The following is a 20,537-nucleotide window of genomic DNA, read 5'->3' as shown; positions in this document are numbered from 1 at the left end:
GTATTTTATTTCTATTTTTCCTAGTAATATCATTTTTTCTCAACTGATTAGTCACTGTAACTATTTACATTCCTTCAAGTCGTGGGTCATGCTGTTGATATTTTTATTTCTGGAATCTATTGAGCGATTGATAATATAAGATATATAATATAGAATATATAGAGAGTAACAAAAGGTTTCAGAGACAGTGTGCAGAGCTGGAGAGAAATATAATTGGAAGTGTAGAAGATACATAAAACCGCTGAGAATCGAGCGCGAGAAAATTCGACGAATGGGAGGACATAAAGAAAGAGTGAGAAAACAAGCTTCAGATTTTTGTATGCTTATAGACTTATATATACGGACCACATGGTAGAGTGCGTTCCTTGTATAGTTATATAGCCTGGAATACTGGTAGTAGTAAATCTATTGTATAGTTTGAGTAGGGGAAAACATAGCGTATGAAGAGGGGAATAGAAAAGCTTTCACGCCGACTCTGAAGTTAGTATTCCAGCAGTCTTTACTTGGCAGGTCGAGGTATAGAGTTCGTGTACATGCTTAAAGAATTTTAAGTTTTTGATTTTTATGGAGTTCACGGCTTCTATTAAAAGATCAATGTGCTAAGAGATGTAAGATTGATATATGGGGTTGTTTTGTTAAGGTATTTAGATGATACGTATCCGCTTCGCTTTGTCATTTAACAAACTTAAAGCAATATTTTTAGATGCTTACTTGAATTTTGTTTAAGTTCAACATTAGTCAATGAGTTTCCGGGACTAATTGTGAATCTTAACAAACAGTCTGAATTAGTAGTTCAAACTTTGAGTGCATAAAGGTGGTCACGTGGAAAGAAAGAGTAAAGATGGGTGATATTAAGGAATATTTTACGCATATATAGGGTGTTGTCAATTTTTTAGAATTTCAAAGGAAGGAATGTCTTGGGAATTGAAGGTAAATTTTTTTTTATTGTCCTCCTAATTTTTATATTCTAGTAGCTATTTCTTATTCGAATTTGTAGTTTTGGAAATTATTTAGACCTCGATTTATTTTTAGCTGTACGTGAAGAATTTTAAAGTAAAACTTACTTGAAAATTTTAGCTAACTGTTAGATGACTCGATATTCTTGGAAATTATCCTATTTGTTTTAGTAACTTTTAACAGAATTTCATTGAAATATATTCAAAAAGATTAATATTTTCACTTTACTACATAGAAATATTTCTAACTGATCAAAAAATATATTACTTTGTATTAATATTTAAAACAAAAAAAATCTCAAAACCGGTTGACCCTGCAGCTCATCAAGTTATGAAAAAGTTATGTCTTGCTTGAAACTTCAAAAATAAAAAAAAAATAAAAAATAATTGGAAAACATGCTACTTTAAATTGTTGTGTGCGATTAGTCTTAAAGAAATGCATATATTTGTATAGAACTAAATGTAAGTCATCAAGTTAAAGCGTGAGAAGATTCAAATTAATGATAACCTCGAAGCATAAAAAATTTGAAGAGTCCAGATAATAAGGTAAAGGCCCCTATTATTGACAAAGCCCCTACTATTGACATATTGTTTCATTTATTAATTTTTCAATTAACTGTACGAATAATCACAATGCTCAATACTTTTTATCAATTTTTTGATATTTTTAAATGGAAAAATAGCTAAATTTTATTTCCGGGTATCAGCTATTCGCAGTAAAAAAATGCATTTTCTCGAGGAGACGACCATCGCGAGAATGTTTGAAAATTTCTCAACAATTTCGTTTACCCTCGCAACCTTGAGCTCACCGTGGAAATACCGTGGAAACACCATGCAACCTATGCAGTTTCCACGGTTGATTTGTTCCATTTTTCCACGATATTTCCACGGTAGTTTTTCGCTGAGACCACGGTGTTTCCACACCAAATCTACGGTAAAAACACAATGAATAATCACCGTGATTTCACGCTGAATCCAGGTTCGTTACACTTTGAATCTATAGTTAATCCACAATGGTTTCATTGTGCTTATGTCATTGATCCACAGTGAAAACACGATGTTATACGATGGGTACACAATTAGTTTTCTCAATGATTAAACGAAGAATCCACGGTGAATTCGCGGTGATTATGTAATAGTTACACAGTAATAACATCGAGAATTTACAATAAAAACTCGATAATCTAACAGTAGCAACATTATGTCTATAAGAAATTGACTTATAAAAAATCAATTTTGTGGCATCTACTTAACTGGGAAACTCTTATCAATATTATCTAATTGAATAATTAAAGAAAAAGCGCTTATGAGAGCTTACCTATAACATTTAAATGAACAGCTTATTTATATTTATGTCCAACAATTTTTAGTAAAATAAATAAAAATGTCTTTAAATATTTTCCAATAATTTGATTTCTTTCCACTTAATATCAAAATTATTAGGATTTTTTTATTTTTTAACTGGTTGTAATTTTAAATTCTAATTTAAAATTATAAAAAGATTAAGTATAAACTATTAATAATTAAATAATTCTATATAGTTACAATTTAGCGATGTATATATAAGGGTTGGCTAAAAAAAAACTAATTTTTTGAAGCAGACGTCTTTTGGTGCGTTTAGTAAAGAGTAAAATTGAGAGCTGCACGCGAAAGCGTACCGCAAAAACGACATGATGATGTTGGCCACCAAATATAATTAAAAGTGTATATTTATTTTACTGACTATTAGGTTCACTCGTATACAGAATAATCGCAAGGTATCCAACAAAACATGTGGTTATATTTGCAATCGATAGAAAAGCCAATGTACGAAAAACATTTCATATACATTAATTATAAATTGTGAATTATTTATATAAATATAAATATATTATCTATAAATGTTTCCTAAATTATGGTGTGAAAAACGCATCAGTGATAAAAAATTTGTTAAAACTTTAAGTGTTTAAAAAATTTGAGGTTATTTTTTTTTAATTGTGTAAAACCTTTGAAAGTTTTAAGTATTTGAAGTTGATTTTATGTAAGTATTATTTTTAATAAGTAAATGAAATAATTACTAATTTAAGTAATAAGTAATTGAATATTTCATAAGACATATTTATTTTTAATAAATAATTAAAAACAATTTTCATTATATTTAATGAGTAATTTAAAAAAATTCCAACACATTGTAACAAAAAAAAATCTATGCATACCCTGATTAAAAGAAACGATTCGAAACGATTTGTAATGTTAAACTTCCATAAGGATGGCAATTCAAAAGTATTCAACGTATTCAAAAGCATTAAGAACTATTTGAAATTTTTTTTCGAATCGTTTCAAATCGTTTCTTTTAATAAGGATATATATTAGGGTGATTCGTTTTGAACGAACATTTTTTTTTCGCTCCCACAGCAAAATATCATTGTATACTTAAAAAAAAAATTCCCCGAAAGTTTCAGCCCTTAATCTTACGTCTAAGTACTTTTATTTTTATTTTGAAGTTTTCCCATTTAAAATACATAAGAATATTAGGTTTGTTTTTTTTAATTCCTATAACTTGGCGGCATTTCATAGCACTATAATGCCCATAGGAGTGATTTGTAGATAATTAGCTGCACTTTAAATGTGCTCACGACAATTTTATTATAACTCGTATATTTCAGTTGTTATGCGAGATAGAAATCATATTTTTAAAAAAATACTATATTTTTTGCACGTAAAGGCCAAACGGTTAGAGTTACGAAAAAAAAAGTAAATGAAAATTTTGTAGGAGATTAAATTCTCTATAAAAAAGGTCCCATTCATGAAATCCATAAAATCCATAGGTTAAAAGATATAAAACATTTAAGAATTTTTTTTATTAAATGTTGAGAGAATAATAAATATTATGTGGTTTAAACTAAAAAATTATGCATTTTTTATTACTTTCTCATGTTTATATATAGCAAGATGATAATTTGTGTGATTGTTTTGTTGTGCACTTTCCTCTTTTATTTTTGGCAATGAAAAATCTGTACTATATATTAGCTAGTGCAGAGATTGGCAAGTAAACTCCTTTTTCGTCTAAGAAGATATGAAATTCTAAATCGAAATCTTGCAGAAAGGAGGCACTGTAAGCACACCGCTGTTTGGCCTTGAACTTTTTTATAATTATTCACAATAGAGGCGCTTTTGATTAATCGCTATGCACTTGAACTTTCAATAAATAAATTTTTTTCTTGAAGGTCCTTATTATATTGACTATATCTTCAATTATTTTATTCAGTTTTTGAGGTTACTTTTTGCTGTTAATTGCTGTGCGTGCAGATAAATACTTTCTCTAGATAAATAATTAAAAAATCAACAACATTATTTGTTTATGTAATATCCCTGCTTAGAAAAAACCGATAGATTCTCATAAAAAAATTTTTATGAGAATGAATCGATAAAGTGTCCCATCGAAAAATGATAGTCCATATTAGAACCTATGAGAATATTCAAACCCGAGCATAATCCGATAGAAACTTACCAAATCCTTCAACTTATGTCTCATTCATTCTTATATAAAATTTGTTGTACATGCTCACATTTTTATCGGAATGATTAGGAATGCGTTGCACTTATATATTTCATAAAAGAATCAATTGGAAATATAGACGTCTTGTTTCTTCTTGTTGTAAAAGAATGAATGTGAAAATAGTATTATTTTTTCACGTGAATTCGTAAGCGACATACTTATGGGGTTCTATGAGATAATAATAAAAAAATGAGAGAAATATCGTATATTTCTGTTTCCTAAGATAATTAAAAATTATTTGGAGTAATTTAAATTTTTTAATTATTTTCAGTTGAATTAAATAAGAAAACAAAATCATTTATTTCTTTGTTTAAAAAAATAATTTAATTACTAGTTGACAACTTATTTTAACCCACTGAGAGTTATACAGTAGACTCTGGTTATAAGTTACATCGGACGCTCTACTCACTCTCACGTCAATTTCATTCTTTCCTGTAAGTAAGAGTATAGACAGAAATATAACTTATAACCAGAGTCTCCGTACATTATTTTTTAACTTCGGTAAGGAAGAAATCTTTAATTATTTTCTAAAATGTGATGGGACTCGAACTGACGACCCTTCGATTGAAGCTCTGAAAACAGTTCGAGTCAAGCGCTTTAGCCCGCTCGGCCACCACATGCATTTGGAAATCGAAATTTATTCTTTTACTTAAAGCTATCCAGTACTATATATGGTCAAAACTAAGCTTAAAAAAAATTATTTTTATTTTTTATTGAAATTTTGATAATATGATATTCTCTTTATTTTTTTCAATAGTTTTAAATTCATTTGATGCATTTTTTGTAAGAAAGTTACTCAATTGTTTCTTTTCTTTTTTCATAATTTTGAAAAATGTCAGTTTTAAACTTTATTAAATTGATTAAATTACAAGAAAAAACAGATAAAATTCGACTCGAATATTCCTAAAATGTTTTCCGATAAAAAAAAACACATGGTTGTTTTTAGTATTTAAAAAAAATATAGCGTAAAAATTCTTTTGTTTACAACAAATTGTTTGTTTAATAAACAAATGAAAAATTATTAAAAAATTATTTTTTTTATAAAACAAGAGAACATAATCAATTATGATTTAAAAAAAAATAGTTCATTAATATTAATACTAAGCAACAAAAAAAAATTGTTAGTTAGCAAATGCGCTTTTTAACAATAAAAAAATTTTTTTAAGGGACGATTTTTTTCTTAAAAATCATTATTTTCATCAAGCATCTTATTCGCAAAAAAAAATTTTTTTAAATCTCATTAACAATGCATTTGTTTAAAATAATTATTTGAACGATGTCAGTAAAAATTTTTTTAAAATTATTGTTAAGTAGCTTTTAGCAATAAAAAAACAAAATAATCAAAAAAATAAAATTCCTTGATTGTTTTATTTACATTTTTAATTTTTCAATTCCTTAGATCGTAAATAAAAAAGTGAAAAATCGAAATTTTTAAATTTTTCCAACGGCGATTTTTTCTAAACTCTTTCAAGAACAGCTCTACGAAGTAAACAAAATCCTGGATTCTTAGTTTAGAAATAATCAGGGTTTTTATATAAACTTTGAACGAGTAAAAATGAACTAAATAACAAAAGCATAGTTAATTGAAAAATTGAGGTAAAATTTTTTTCTCGGTGGATTATTATTAATCCATGTGTTTAGAAAGAACTAAATTTTTTTTATTTCTTAATATTTATATTTAATCGGTTAAAATAATTTTTTTCGATTATGCTATTGATTCTATTAACGCGCGTGCATGCGCTGCTACCCGTTTTTAGTCCCATTTTCACCGCTAAATTAAAATTATAAATATTGTTGGTACAGTTCGGGGAGACAGGACTTTCTTTTGGAAATTTCCTGCTCTTTGAGGATCTTTTTACAGATTTTGGATATCTCAAATAGTTGTTGAACTATTTGTAAAAAACCAAACCACTTTTTTTTTTTTACTAAATTGTTAATAACTTACAATTTTTGCCAGGCCCAAATTTCCACTTTAATTTTTTTTTTATAGATGCCATTTCGAATCAAATCAGACCTTAATCATAATTTTCGGTGGTCTTGGACAGATTTTCGTCAAACAGGCACTTGTTGACTAGACTAATATGTTTATATGCGTAAATACCGTAACTTACATGAGACAACAAGTCATTGAACATACAAACGGGAATATGATGAATTTTATTATTTTCTCATAAAATTCAATTATTAATGACAGGATCATTTTCTCATGCGTTCTTATTAAAACAGAAATTTTGTAAACTTTATCATTTTCTTTTAGAATCCAATTGTGACTGATTTTGTCAATTTTATTATTTTCTCATAGAGTCCCATCATTACTGACGGAATGATTTCCTCATACGTTCTCATTGAAACAAAAATTTTGCTAGTTTTGTTATTTTCTCATAGATTCCAGTTGTTAGTGACAAAATCATTTCCTCATACATTCTCAACTGAATAGAAATTTTGTAAATTTTATTATTTTCTTATAGATCCCTATAAATCCCGTGAATGTTTTATCCCATCCAACCTCATAAAAACTCATTTTTTATAAACATTTGTATTTTCCGATAGATTCTTATAAAGAATCCCTTATCAGAATCTATGAGAAAATAATTTTTTTAAATACCTCCTATACAATCTCATAAAATTCAGTAAGTTCTATGAGAAGAGGACTCCCGTTTCCCATAGAACTCATTGATTCTCATAAAATTCCTATGAGAATTTATAAGAAGCTATCGGATCTTATGAGATTTTTTAAACAGGGATATTAAAATAATTCATTCATCCAGTTAAAAAAATACTTAAATTATGACGGAAAAAATTAGTATTAATAAAGTGTACGATTATTTAATTAGATTCGAGTCGACTAAACTAAATGAAAATAAATTACCGACTTATCGTGATATTATAAATGTTTTTATGTACAAGCATCGTTATTTGAATTTTACAATTTGACAAAGCTCAACTGAAGTAATTAATGATGTGCACGGTATATGGAACAAATTTCGTATTCCGATCGGTCGTATACAAGATCACATAAATAAATTTGAAAAATTTTATAACTTATATAAAGAATTAAAAGTTAACCGCAACAAAAAAAAATCACCGACTTAACAAAAAATAATCAAAAGTTTCAATGAAAAATTGGATCAATTATTCGATATTGCTAAACGCAATGAAACTGAAATTTTGCCAGATCGTTTGCGTAAATATCTAACAGAATGTCGTGAAAACAATAGGAGTTATAAATCTGCACCAATTGAAATTAAGTTACCGGAAGATTTATCCATAGAGTTGAGTCAAAAATGATCACAGACTTCGATATCAGATATTGCCAGTAGTCAATCGTCAAAATGTAGTGATTTTAAGCGTGCTCATTCTGATTATGAGGACGAGAGTCCTCCAGCTAAGACTAAAAAAATAAACATCATGACACCGGACCTTGTTTCCATATTAGATCGTACACAAACCAGCAATAGGCAAGCAATGTACATAATCGCTCCGGTACTCGGCAGTCCTGGATTAGATATCGATGATTTTAATCTAAGCTATTCAACCATTTTTAATGCTCGTAATAAATTCAGAATAGATATTGTGGAGGCATTAAAAAATGATCATAATATCGCTAAATGTCTTGTCGTCCATTGGGATGGAAAATCACTTCCCACTGTTTTAAGCAAAAAAAAATCTGGGCGTCGGTTGACCCTGCGGGCCAGCCCCAAAACTTCCCGCTGTTTTCGACCTCAAAGAGCTCGAAAACATTAGTGTAGATATATTTTCGAGCTCTTCGAGCTCGAAAATGCTATCACGTGCAATTGTTTTTTTATGATCTTTTCAAGCTCTAACAAGTTACCTGTTATGCTGAAGTTTGAAAATTTAAGAATCGAAAATCATCAATGAAGCGGTTTTTAAAATTTAGTTCCTGATTATGTTCAGTAAAATAAGTGTATTGAGGCAGAAATCAATGTCAGGGATCAAAATCAAGATTGAAATAAGTTTTGACTCATGTAAGAAACAATGAATATGAAATATCCGATAAAAATATTAAAAACTACGTTTTATCGATTTTTTTGTTGATAATATGATTTAAACTAAAAACCAAGTTCGATGACATTATATGATCAAAAGAAACCATAAAAAAGATTAGTTGGTATGATATCAGGCACATTTTGATGTTAGATCGATTTTGATGTTAGAGGTGGCAATCGGCGCGTTTTATTGAATTCTAGAGCTGATTAAAATTTGAAATCGATCGCGTCAGTCGTTTCGAAAATATTTAGAAAAAACCGTTTTTCACCATTTCTTTCTCCCGCGATAACTCTCGAACGAATTATCCGATTTTGATGTTTGAGGTGGCAATCGACGCGTTTTATTGAGTACTAGAGCTGATTAGATTTTGAAGTCGATTGTATAAGTCGTTTTTGAGAAATCAATAACAAAATAAAAAAAAAATTTTTTTTTTTTCGTAATTCGCAAATATTTTCGAGTCTAAGGTGAAGGGCAACAAGCTCTTTCGATTGCCACCTCAACCATCCAAATCGATCCATTAGTTCAAAAGTTACAAAGAGTTTACACACACACACACACACACACACACACACACACACACACACACACACACACACACACACACACACACACACACACACACACGCACACACACACGCACATACACACACTCGGACATCATTCTGAAAATAGTCAGAATAGCTTCCTAGGACCTCAAAACGTCGACATCTGATGAAAACTCGATTTTCGAAAATCGGGGTGAAAACAATAACTTCCCGAAATTTTTGAAAATCGTCGATTTTCTTAGCGGGAAGTTAAAAAGTGGAACGACTTCCGATTGTAGTCTCCGGAGTTGGTACTGAACAACTACTTGGCGTTCCAAAACTTTACAATGCAACAGGATTTAATCAATCTGAAGTTATTTTTGAAGTTTTGAACGAGTGGAATATTGTTGATAGAGTAAAAGCAATGTGTTTCGACGCGCCCAGCGTTAACACTGGTAAAATATTTAATTATATGAACAGGAAAAAAGAAGGCTCGAAAATTTATTAGTTGGCAGCATATTTTTTACTTTTAATTCACATTTATATACTAATAATTTTGAAACAAGACCATAATTTAATAAAAGGTAGAATTTTCTTTTTATCAAAATTTGAAACATATAAGAAAACAAACTTCATGATTTGCTACAGTTAATTTAATAAATATTACTTATTTGATTGATGTACGTCATAAATTAATTAGATTTCACACTTTAATTATTAATTGATATCTAAAATCAAAGATTTTTGTTTACTTTTTAAGATAATTCATAGTAGTAATTTTAAATTCACAAAAATGAATAAACTAATTTGCATAGAATATATGAAAATACTAATTAGTGATGATAAATTCCGCTTCTAACTATTTCGTATTAATCTTCGAGATTTATTAATTATTGACGAAAAATATCTTTTTTTGCTTTTTTCTATAAATTCTTTATATTCTTTTTTTTTCGATATAGAATTATTTGTTTGTAAATTTGTAAATTAATGTTGTTTCGTAAAAATATAATGCCACTTCAAAACATTTTTTTAAATTTTTATATTAATCTTAATGTAGGTCTTCAGAACGGAACATGCACTTTATTATCTCAAAAATTACAAAGAGATTTATTGTATCTCGCATGTAGTCACCACATTTTTGAAATAATTTTACGCATTGTAGAAGTTGCTTGGCCAATTACAACAGGTCCCAATGTGCCTATTTTTAAGAGATTCCAAGATTTTTGGGAAAATATTGATCCATCTCAATATGATATTGGAATTGATGACTTAGCAATAAAAGACATTTTTAGTGAAACAAAGGAAGATAAACTTCGTTTTATAGAAACTCAACTTAAGGTATTAGTTATAAAAATTAAAATATTAGTTAGATAATGCAACATATAGAATACTAGTTTAAATAAAAATTATTTGATTTATTTTAAATGATTTCCGATCATCATGTCCTATGATTATTATCCTCAACATAAAAATTCAGGACAAAAATATCCCGAATGAAAAAATCTGAGAGAAATATAGATATTTTCAGGATTTATCCTGGTTGATCAGGGTTTTTTATTTAGGATATTTTTGTACGGATGAATGGGCTAAGATTTTATTATCTAGTATTTTCTTGACTCGGATATTGTGGCCGGTTACCATTTTAAATATTTTAATGATAGTCAGTTTACAGTTAATTAATAATTAATTTCATCAGTTTATGGTAATTAAATGATAAATACTATAAAAGAATTAATATCTATTGGTATTTCATATCACTTACAATTTTTTTCATTAGGATCATTTACCAAGGGATGATTATCGTGAGTTTTTGATGCTTATTTATATTTTTTTGGGAGGTGTTCCCAAAAATGGCGTAAAATTTAGAGCTCCTGGCGCAATGCACCACGCGAGGTGGTTATCCAAAGCATTGTATTGTTTGAAAACTTATTTATTTAGAAAACAATTTTCAATAAAAAAATCAGATGTTGACGCTCTCCGAGAAATATGTGTTTTTTGGTTTTATTTTACCTTGAAAGCTGGTTTACTGCTATGGATGCGACAAAAGCTCCGAATGGTGATTTGAAATTATTTCAGAATTTATTAATTTACAAGAACACGCATTCGAAAATTGCTGAAGCTGCTCTAGCAAAATTATCCCGTCATCTTTGCTACCTGAACGAAGAACTGGCTTGTTTAGCACTGTTTGATCCAGCCGTATCACATGAACAAAAAGTAAAAATGGTAAATTCGATTAAAAATAAAGAAACACATGCTATTAAGGGAAAACGTCTCATTCTAAACAAAAATAAATTTGATTCATTGGCTACGAAAGAGATAAGTGATTTTGATAGTCAGAAATCTCTTTTCATTTTTAAACAGATTGAGTTGTCAACTGGTTTTCTTGAAATCGATTCTGACTTATGGGAATCTAATGACGATTATAAAAAATGCCTAGAAACGTTTAAGTAGCTAAAAGTTGTAAATGATACAGCGGAACGAGGGGTGGCATTGATCGAAAAATACAATCATTGTCTCACACAAGACGAAGAACAAAGGTAACTAATTTTACAAGTAGTCCAAGACCACCGCAAAAAATATCCATCATGTAAAAAAGAAAATTATATGTCACAGAGCTCTTAACTAATTAATGTATAAGCATATTTTATTCTACAGTCAGAAATATACGGTAAACAAATGAGAAAATAATTAAAAAATGTATAATTTTTTAGTTTAAACCACATAATATTTATTATTCTCTCAACATTTAATAAAAAAAATTCTTAAATGTTTTATATCTTTTAACCTATAGATTTTATGGATTTCATGAATGGGACCATTTTTATAGAGAATTTAATTTCCTACAAAATTTTCATTTACTTTTTTTTTCGTAACTCTAACCGTTTAGCCTTTACGTGCAAAAAATATAGTATTTTTTAAAAATATGATTTCTATCTCGCATAACAACTGAAATATACGAGTTATAATAAAATTGTCGTGAGCACATTTAAAGTGCAGCTAATTATCTACAAATCACCCCTATGGGCATTATAGTGCCATGAAATGCCGCCAAGTTATAGGGAATTAAAAAAACAAACCTAATATTCTTATGTATTTTAAATGGGAAAACTTCAAATCAAAATCAAAATAAAAGTACTTAGACGTAAGATTAAGGGCTGAAACTTTCGGGAAATTTTTTTTTTTAAGTGTACAATGATATTTTGCTGTGGGAGCAAAAAAAAAAATGTTCGTTCAAAACGAAACACCCTAGTATATATATTGAAAATAAGTAATATAAATAAATAAATTTTATTGTTTTGAGAAGAACAAAAACATATAACAACAAATTTTATTTTAAGAGAAAGAGAAATAATTTTTTTTTTTGCGAAAATAAAGAATTTCATTCAATATTAAAAGATTTTAGTAAATACATTAATTTTAGAGTTACGTTACAATTATGTACAAATAACAACTAGAAATAAATAAATGACACTCAATAATTTAAAAATATTTTATCTATTTTGTAACGAAAGAAAAAAAAATATAAACTAAAAACAAAAAATAAATAAATGAATTTTATTTTAAAAGAAAGGGAAATCATTTATTTTTGGAAAAAAATTAATTATTTCTCTTTTTTGTAAAATTAAATTTGATATTATATATTTTTTTTTTGTTAGAATTTGTTAAAATTGTCTTAAATTACTCATTAAAAATAATGGAAATTGTTTTTAATTACTTATTAAAAATAAATATGTCTTATGAAAATATTCAATGACTTATTACTTAATGACTTATTAGTAATTATTCTATTAGCTTGTTAAAAATAATACTTGCATAAAATAAACTTTAAATACTTAAAACATTTAAAGTTTTTACACAATTTTTAAAATTAACTTTACATTTTTAAAAGACTTTTAAAGTTTTGTCACAATTTTTATCACTGATAAATTTTTCACACCATAATCTAGGAAAAATTCATAAATAATGTTTTTATATTTATATATATAGTTCACAATTTATAATTAATATACATGAAATGTTTATCATAAACTGGCTTTTCTGTCGATTTCAAAAATTACCACGTGTTTTGTAATAAGTATGATAGTTTATAGTGGTAAGTATGACAGTTTCGCCAGACAAGTAAAAAGATTTTGGAATTTACTACAACTTGACTTTAAGCTCCAATAGCTTTTGAACAGATGGATTTATTGAAAAATGATAAGAAACTTTTTGTAGAACGTTTAATTTTCTACGAAATAATATCTCATAGTTCTAACTAGAAATTATGAAAATCTAACTTATGATACACGTTACTCAGACGTAAATAATGAAAAAAAAATATCTAGTGTTAAATCTAATAAAATATGTTTTAGTTATAGAATGTAATTATAAGAATAACGATTACTGATATTAGTATATTGACTACTGCTTAAGTTATTTAATGACTTAAATTTAATCTAAATATTGTAATCTTTAGCATTATGAATATAATTAATAGTATTATAAAGGCTGTTTTGTAATGTTTTTATGTTTTGAAAAAATAAATTATTCTTTAAATGAAAGCGTATTTGTAATTAAATAATGATATTAGTGGTGATATCGTAAAAAAATTTGAGTTCAGCTACACAGCTGTGTATGGCTGCCTGAATTTCATTGAATGTTTCTACGGTGAATTTATCGCATAATAATTGCGAACCCGTTGGATTATCATTGACAAACTTCTACTAAACCGTGGTACATTTAGCGTATTTTCAGCATTGCTACACCATGTGTGTCGTGGAATGACTGTGGGAACACCGTGGAAACACATCAGAAATATTGGGGAAACGTAGTCAAATTGCTATGGAACTACTGTGGTTTCATCGTGGAAAAATGGAACAAACCCACGATGTTTCCACCGAGCATTAACGGTGAGTCTGTAGAGTTTCCACGGTTTTTCCACGGTGAGCTCAAGGTTGCGAGGGTAGAGAGATCGTAGTTTCAGAAACGGATTTTTCTTTACAGTTCTAATGTAAGTGTACCATTCAAAATTATTGCAAGTTATTTAATGTCTAAATAACCCCAGAACCATCGATTGAGACTGATAAATCTTAATTATCATTTAAAAATAACGGTTGTCAATAGTCGATACATAAAAATTCACGTGTCTACTAGCAACAGGACACAAACTAAAGTAATTTAATTCTTTAACATATATATTGATATATTTATGTTAATACACTATCTAGTAATTCCATAATAAATAAAACATTAGACAAAACATTGGCGAATCAAGAATAGTGTCATCGAATTTAAAAAAAAATAAATTCGTATCCTAGATGAATTTTTGATTGTAATCATCGTTTTTTGTCGTTTTTAATAAAAATATTTATAATACCCTTTTCAACGTGACTACCTCGAAACAACTACCCTAAATTAATTTTATTTGAATTAAAATTAATTATTAGTTAATAATTATCAGTTACTTTTACCTGTTTCAGATTAATAATAAAAAATTATTTTATCATATTATCCATGATATTGTTTAAATCAAATAAAATTTTTTTTAATAACAATATTTTTAGTTATTATTTTAATGATGACTAACTGAAACTGCAATATAACCTAAGACGCTCGGCCGCACACTGTATTGAGAGCGCCCAGCATCCGACGTGTGGTGATAAATAAATTCATATTGTTTAAACTAATCGCAAGCAGTGAAATTTTCTTTACGGATCTTAAACTTTAATAAATAAAGTTTACTTCAAAGTTAATTAACAAAAGGATAATAACGAAATAATTTTAAGCTATCAGTGTTTTAATAAAATATAGGTATTCGACTATAAATCCTGAAAATTTCATGAATTTATCTTCAACGGTCGTTTTGAAATCTATTTTTTAATTAAAAGTACTTAAAACTTTCATCGTAAAAAAAACTATTTTTAAAATAAAAATTTTGATAAATCGTTTGGGGGATTAAATTTTCGCAGAAATCCGTTTTCAATCAAGTAATTAAATTAATTTTCACAAATTATTTTTAAAAAAATAAAAATTAAATTAGCCGACATCTTAAATTTTTAGAATTTTTTTAATTGAAGAATTTATAACAAAAAAAAAAAAAAAAAAAAAACAAAAAAATTGTCATTTGTAAGAATAACTTGAAAAACTATAAGTACAATTTTTAAAAAATATTTCGTAGTTTTAATTGATATAAGAAAAAAAAAATTAACAACGTCGGCTAACTTTAGTATTATTTTTAAAAATTGCATTTTTAATTTTTTAAAATTATTACATGTCAATTTTTTTTTTCTAATGTTCGTTTCCATAATTTATTTGTCAACAAAAGTTCTAAAAATTATAAAATATCTGCTCAATTAATTTTCATGGCCTTAACAGCGCAGTCGGTCTCGCTCAGTCTCATGCGCGTGGATAATGCTCTCGTGCTCCCACCCACAGAGGTATTAAAATTGAGTTTAGGGGATGATTGGCCCCTTGGATCGGTCTGTCTATTAGTCAAAGGTTTTAAAATAGTTATCTGGTGAACATATGTATAAATGGAGCATCAGAATTTACGTGAAGTTAACTAATTATTTTGGGAGCTTTTAAGCGTCTGCAAAGCAAAATGGCCGACGGAAAGTGTCTGGGAGTATTGACGACTTATTTTCAACTATATTTTCTAAAACATACGTAAAAACCAGCCATGAGAATTTACGTGAAGTAATATTTTTAGGTACCTTGATCACCTGATACCTGGAAATTGGACGTTTGCCCAAGCTAGCAAGTAGGCATACGATTGTAGTACATATTAACACCACTCAATCGTCCACATTTCGCTTGCCAGAAAATACGTGACATCTGCCGGCCCTGGGATCTCGCTCTATAAATCTTGCAGCAAACGACGCGTTTTGTCGAATTCCGGAGCTATCTAAATTTTAGAAAACTTTTATTTTCGTATATTTTAATTTTCTTAAAGTCTACTTGATTGAATGATCTGAAATTCACAGAAAAATCGATGGCTAAGAAGCTCTGCTGATAGCTCAAGAACCATCTAAATTAATTTATTAATTGAAAAGTATCGAAAGTTTACACACACATACACACGCGCGCGCGCGTGCGAATACTCGGACGCTCGGATACCATTCTGATAATAGTCTAAATAGCTTCCTACTATCTGATGCTCAAGAAGTATTTACCCTGAATTTAAAACATGAATAACTCGTATTTAAAAAATTCGCATTCAAACGTGAAATATATAGATCGGTAGATTGAAGTTTCTTTTATTCTTATTCAAAATATTGTAAACCTAAACAAATTTTTGAGCCGAGATATAAACATTAGAAGGTTGCGAAACGTGGTTTGGGAGGGGGGGGGGTATAAATTCAAGCACAAACTTTGCTTGGTCTGTTGATATCGATTAAAAATAAAAATGATTTGAATTATTTTAAATTAAATTAAATAAGAAAATAATATATATAAGTATAATGTATGAACCAAATTTTTTCAACTTCCTGCTAAGAAAATTGCAAATTTTCAAATTCGGGAAATTATTGGTTTCGTTCCGATTTTCGAAAATCGAATTTCTAACAAATCTTGACGTTTTAAGGTTCTAGGTAATTATTCTAACTAATTTTAAGATGATGACCGACTGTATTTATGTGTGTATGTACGTACGTATGTATGTATGTAAATATTTTTCAACTTTTGAAAAGATGAACCAATTTTGATCGTCAAAGTGGCATTCGACGAGGCTTGATAATTCCTACAAGCTATAAAAAATTTAGCTTAAATTTTTTCAAAAATGTTTTTTTTTTTTTTTTTTTGGATAACTTGTAATGTGCTCGATGGATTAATTCCAAAATCAACTAGGCTCTAAAACTTAATAACCTGCGTTGAATGCCACCTCAACCATCAAAATCGGTTCATTCGATGAAGAGAAATTGTTGTCGAGAGAATTTAAAAAAAAAATTTTTAGTTTTTTTGAAACTTCTCAAAAACGACACAATTAATCAATTCTTAAATGTAATCAGCTCTAGATCTCATTAAAACGTGTCGATTGCCACCTCAACCGTCCAAATCGGTTAATTCGTTCCAGAGATATCGTTGGAGCAAAGAATAAAAATCTTTCTTTTTTCAGCAGTAAAACGCGCTGATTGCTCTATTAAAAATCAAAATCCTTTAATCAGTATTGGAGATGTCGACTTTAAAAAGCTCACAAGAAAACAATGGCGACAAAAAGTATTTTTGAATTCGAATAATACATAGTAAAATAAAGGTATCGCGTTACACTATGACATTAATATTTTATATTAATGTTTCCCTGAACAATTTTTGTCACAGGACAAAAAAAAGTACGTGTCAAGGAAATGAATCATTTTTCTTAATATGCATTTATTTAATTGTTAAATAACTATTCTGTCATTTTAAAATAATATCTAATTATTATTAATAACACATTTCCCAAAGCTCACTAGTATATATTCCATTATGCCTACTTTGTAAGCTCTACAGGTAATCAATTCGATTGTATGCTTGCTACTTAACGTGTAGTTATCTTCACTAAATATTTTGTAGTTTCTAATAATGTATTTTGTCGGCGGATTACAGAATATTTAGTTAAAAAAACCAAATCTATGATTGGCAATAGGCAACAAATCATTTTGTTATCGTAACTGAAATTTAGTTGTTAGAAGAAAATTTGTTTTCCTCAGTATATGGTAAACAAATGAAAAAAGTAAAAACTTTGAAACTCGTATAAGATAATTAAAAGCTGTTAGTTTGCAGAGATTTTTCAGTTATTATCTGAAGTTTTGACTGTAAAAAGACATATACAAATACCAAAACTTATACCTAAATACTCCTTGAGTGAACTATTTTGTAACAGGGTAAATTTAATAAACATGAATAATTAAATTAATTTGAATTTGAATTTTGTTCCCGCCAATGACCGGCCGATGACCTCGTAAGTTACGAGTAGTATTGCGACTAGTCACCGGGTGTCGCATGTATCACTAAGGCCCGTCCGTTCGTCATTTCCTTAGTCTAAGAAAGTGGGAATAGGTTTCCGGAATAGTGAACGGGAGTGAAATGATATAATGGACTGCGGAACGAAAAATAGTCAGAGGGAGAGTTGTCCAGACGGCGAAAACACCGGACGCAAAATAAAATATCATTCAGGTAAATATATACATCCGCTCACGCTTCACGTGGAACGAGGCGATTCGTTAATTAATATTTAATTGTTAATAGATTATGAGGCCTTTAGGCTGATAATTTATATAATTAATAATTATTTAACATACTAATGCGTACTGTTCATTGACAGGTTATCAGTTATAAAATTCGTGTGGACGAGAGAGAGAGAGAGAGTACGGACCGGCGGGAAAAATTAGAGGAGCGAACGAGACACCAGACACGTTCTCGTCAAATTGTGGAGTTTCCTCAAGGTAAAAATTATAATTAATTAAGGCCTCTGATTTAATTATTAGAGGGCCGAATTAGTTATAATTAATTTACATAATATCTTTCTGCTGGTTACGTGAATCAGATTGGTAGCACAAAGCCCGTCGGCTAGTTCAACCACGCGTCTTGAAATTTCTGTAAAATCTTTGCCGTGTACTCGTCGTTCTGTCATAACTCGAAATTTATTTCATTCGAGGCCTCTCGGCTGGAATAAAATAAATTTTTCCGCGTAAATTATTTGATAATTAAATTCAATTAAATTCAATAACTTAATAAAAGTATTCAGGCCTGTCGGACGCTCTAGACAATAGTTGTCCGCGTGTAAGATCGTAAATTAAGGCCTTGCGACGCCAATTCTCCGGCCGAATGTTCTAGTCAATTTTAGACGTAATTCTAGTCGTAAAATTTAGTCATAAAATATTTGTAAAATAATGTTAAAATAATTCCAATTAAAATAATAAAATCTAAAATCAAAAGTAAGACGCTAGAAATTTTACGGTAAAATTGTGTCGAGAAAAGTTAAGAACGGATTATTTTGTCAGTAAATTAAGTTGAGTAAAAATAATTATCAGAAATTTGGAGTAAATTAATTATATATAAATTTTGGAATTGGATATTAATGGGAAAATTATCAGTGGAAAATTAATTAATTAATAATTAAAATAAAACCAAAATTAATTAATTAATAAATATAATTGAATTAAATAAGACAGTGAAAATTAATAAATGAATTAAATAAATCAGGAAAAATAAATAAGAATTAAATAGTTGTGAAATTTTTATACTGGAAATTTTATTAGTGAAATTTTTATGTCGAGTTTAGTAATTGAGTAAAAGAAATGAAGTCATGAATTAAATAAAGTAAAGTAGAGTCAATAAATATTAAGTAGAGAAAACTGTGTCTGTGATTTAGGTCCGGTGGCCATGTTAAGTTTATTTTAAATGATTATACATCCAGGGGATGTTTTTAAATTGAAGTTAAGGCTTACCGTCTAGGGGACGAGATATTTTAACGTGGGTGTGTGGGTGTGGAAACCGTCCAGGGGACGAGAAATTTAGTTTGTCATAAGTAACCGTCCAGGGGACGAGAAATTTAGTTTGCCATAAGTAACCGTCCAGGGGACGAGGAATTTAGTTTGTCATAAGGAATCATAGTTTGTCATAAGTAAATTAGTTTGTCATAAGGAAATAATTATTGTCAAAAGGTTAAGAAATAAAGCAAGGTGCTTAAATTAAATAAAATTTGAATTAACATTATTTCAGCCTACTCTACGATTCCTCTTCTCACTCACAAAATATTACGAACGACCCTGAGTAACAAATAAATTTAAATTAATTAAAATAAAATCCTCCAACATCCGGTTCTGGAAGGCCGAGCCCATCTTCCAGTGGCGCCCTAATATTCGACTATAATACTAGGTGCGACCAGACTTGGCAAGATTAGTCTCTCTGTCATAATTTATAACCTGTCATACAACTACCTTAGAATCATATGTCTATGGTAATATAACTCAAGTTCTGATCTTACCGCAACCAAGTTAAAACCATAAAAAAAATCGCCGGAAACTGATATTTGATAGCCTGAACTCAGCAAAGTCAAGAATTCAATCATTTTTTTTTTAATGATCATAAAAAAATATTTTTTTTGATTATTTTTCAGTAAGACTGAATTTTTTATCAAATTATCTTAATTAAATTTAATTTTAATGTAAGTTTTTATATTAATAACAATTATTCATTTTTATTATTCCTTTATATATAATTAACATGAAATCGTTTTGAAAAATATAATATACATAAATAGAACATGTAACAGTGAGTTTTTGATTTTCGACTTGAAAATCGAGCGCGAAAGTCCAACTGATCTCACAGCCATCTATTGTGATAATTATACTTTAATTAACACTCTTTAGTCACTCGGAGCCAGGTCAGAGGCACCCTAGATCGAATTCTATTAAGACAATAGTGGGGTAGTTTCCCACCCTCAGACTTTCCCTTTAAAAGGGCTAGCAAGCAGTTACTCGAAGACTTAGGACTTAGGCCCTGGTCAACACCTAGAGTGGACCAGTAGGGTAGTGGACTGATGACGCCTAG

General features: G+C 28.7%; 1 protein-coding gene across 2 annotated transcripts in view; it reads left to right on the top strand.

The window, feature by feature from the left end:
• The first annotated feature begins 517 nt into the window (after positions 1 to 517).
• The window catches only part of LOC103573711 (slit homolog 2 protein-like), a 79,732-nt gene continuing 59,712 nt past the window's right edge, over positions 518 to 20,537 (top strand). Inside the window, exons 1-2 of one of the 2 annotated variants that reach the window (XM_053742165.1) lie at positions 518 to 640; positions 728 to 930. The gene's annotated coding sequence lies outside the window, so the exon portion shown is untranslated. Of the gene's footprint in view, positions 931 to 20,537 lie in introns of both variants that reach the window. The other variant, XM_053742164.1, reaches the window with a different exon arrangement.

This window comes from Microplitis demolitor, chromosome 10 (genome assembly GCF_026212275.2).
Source record: "Microplitis demolitor isolate Queensland-Clemson2020A chromosome 10, iyMicDemo2.1a, whole genome shotgun sequence".
In the NCBI taxonomy this organism is placed as follows: Eukaryota; Metazoa; Arthropoda; class Insecta; order Hymenoptera; family Braconidae; genus Microplitis; species Microplitis demolitor.
This window is presented reverse-complemented; position numbering and strand designations above follow the sequence as displayed.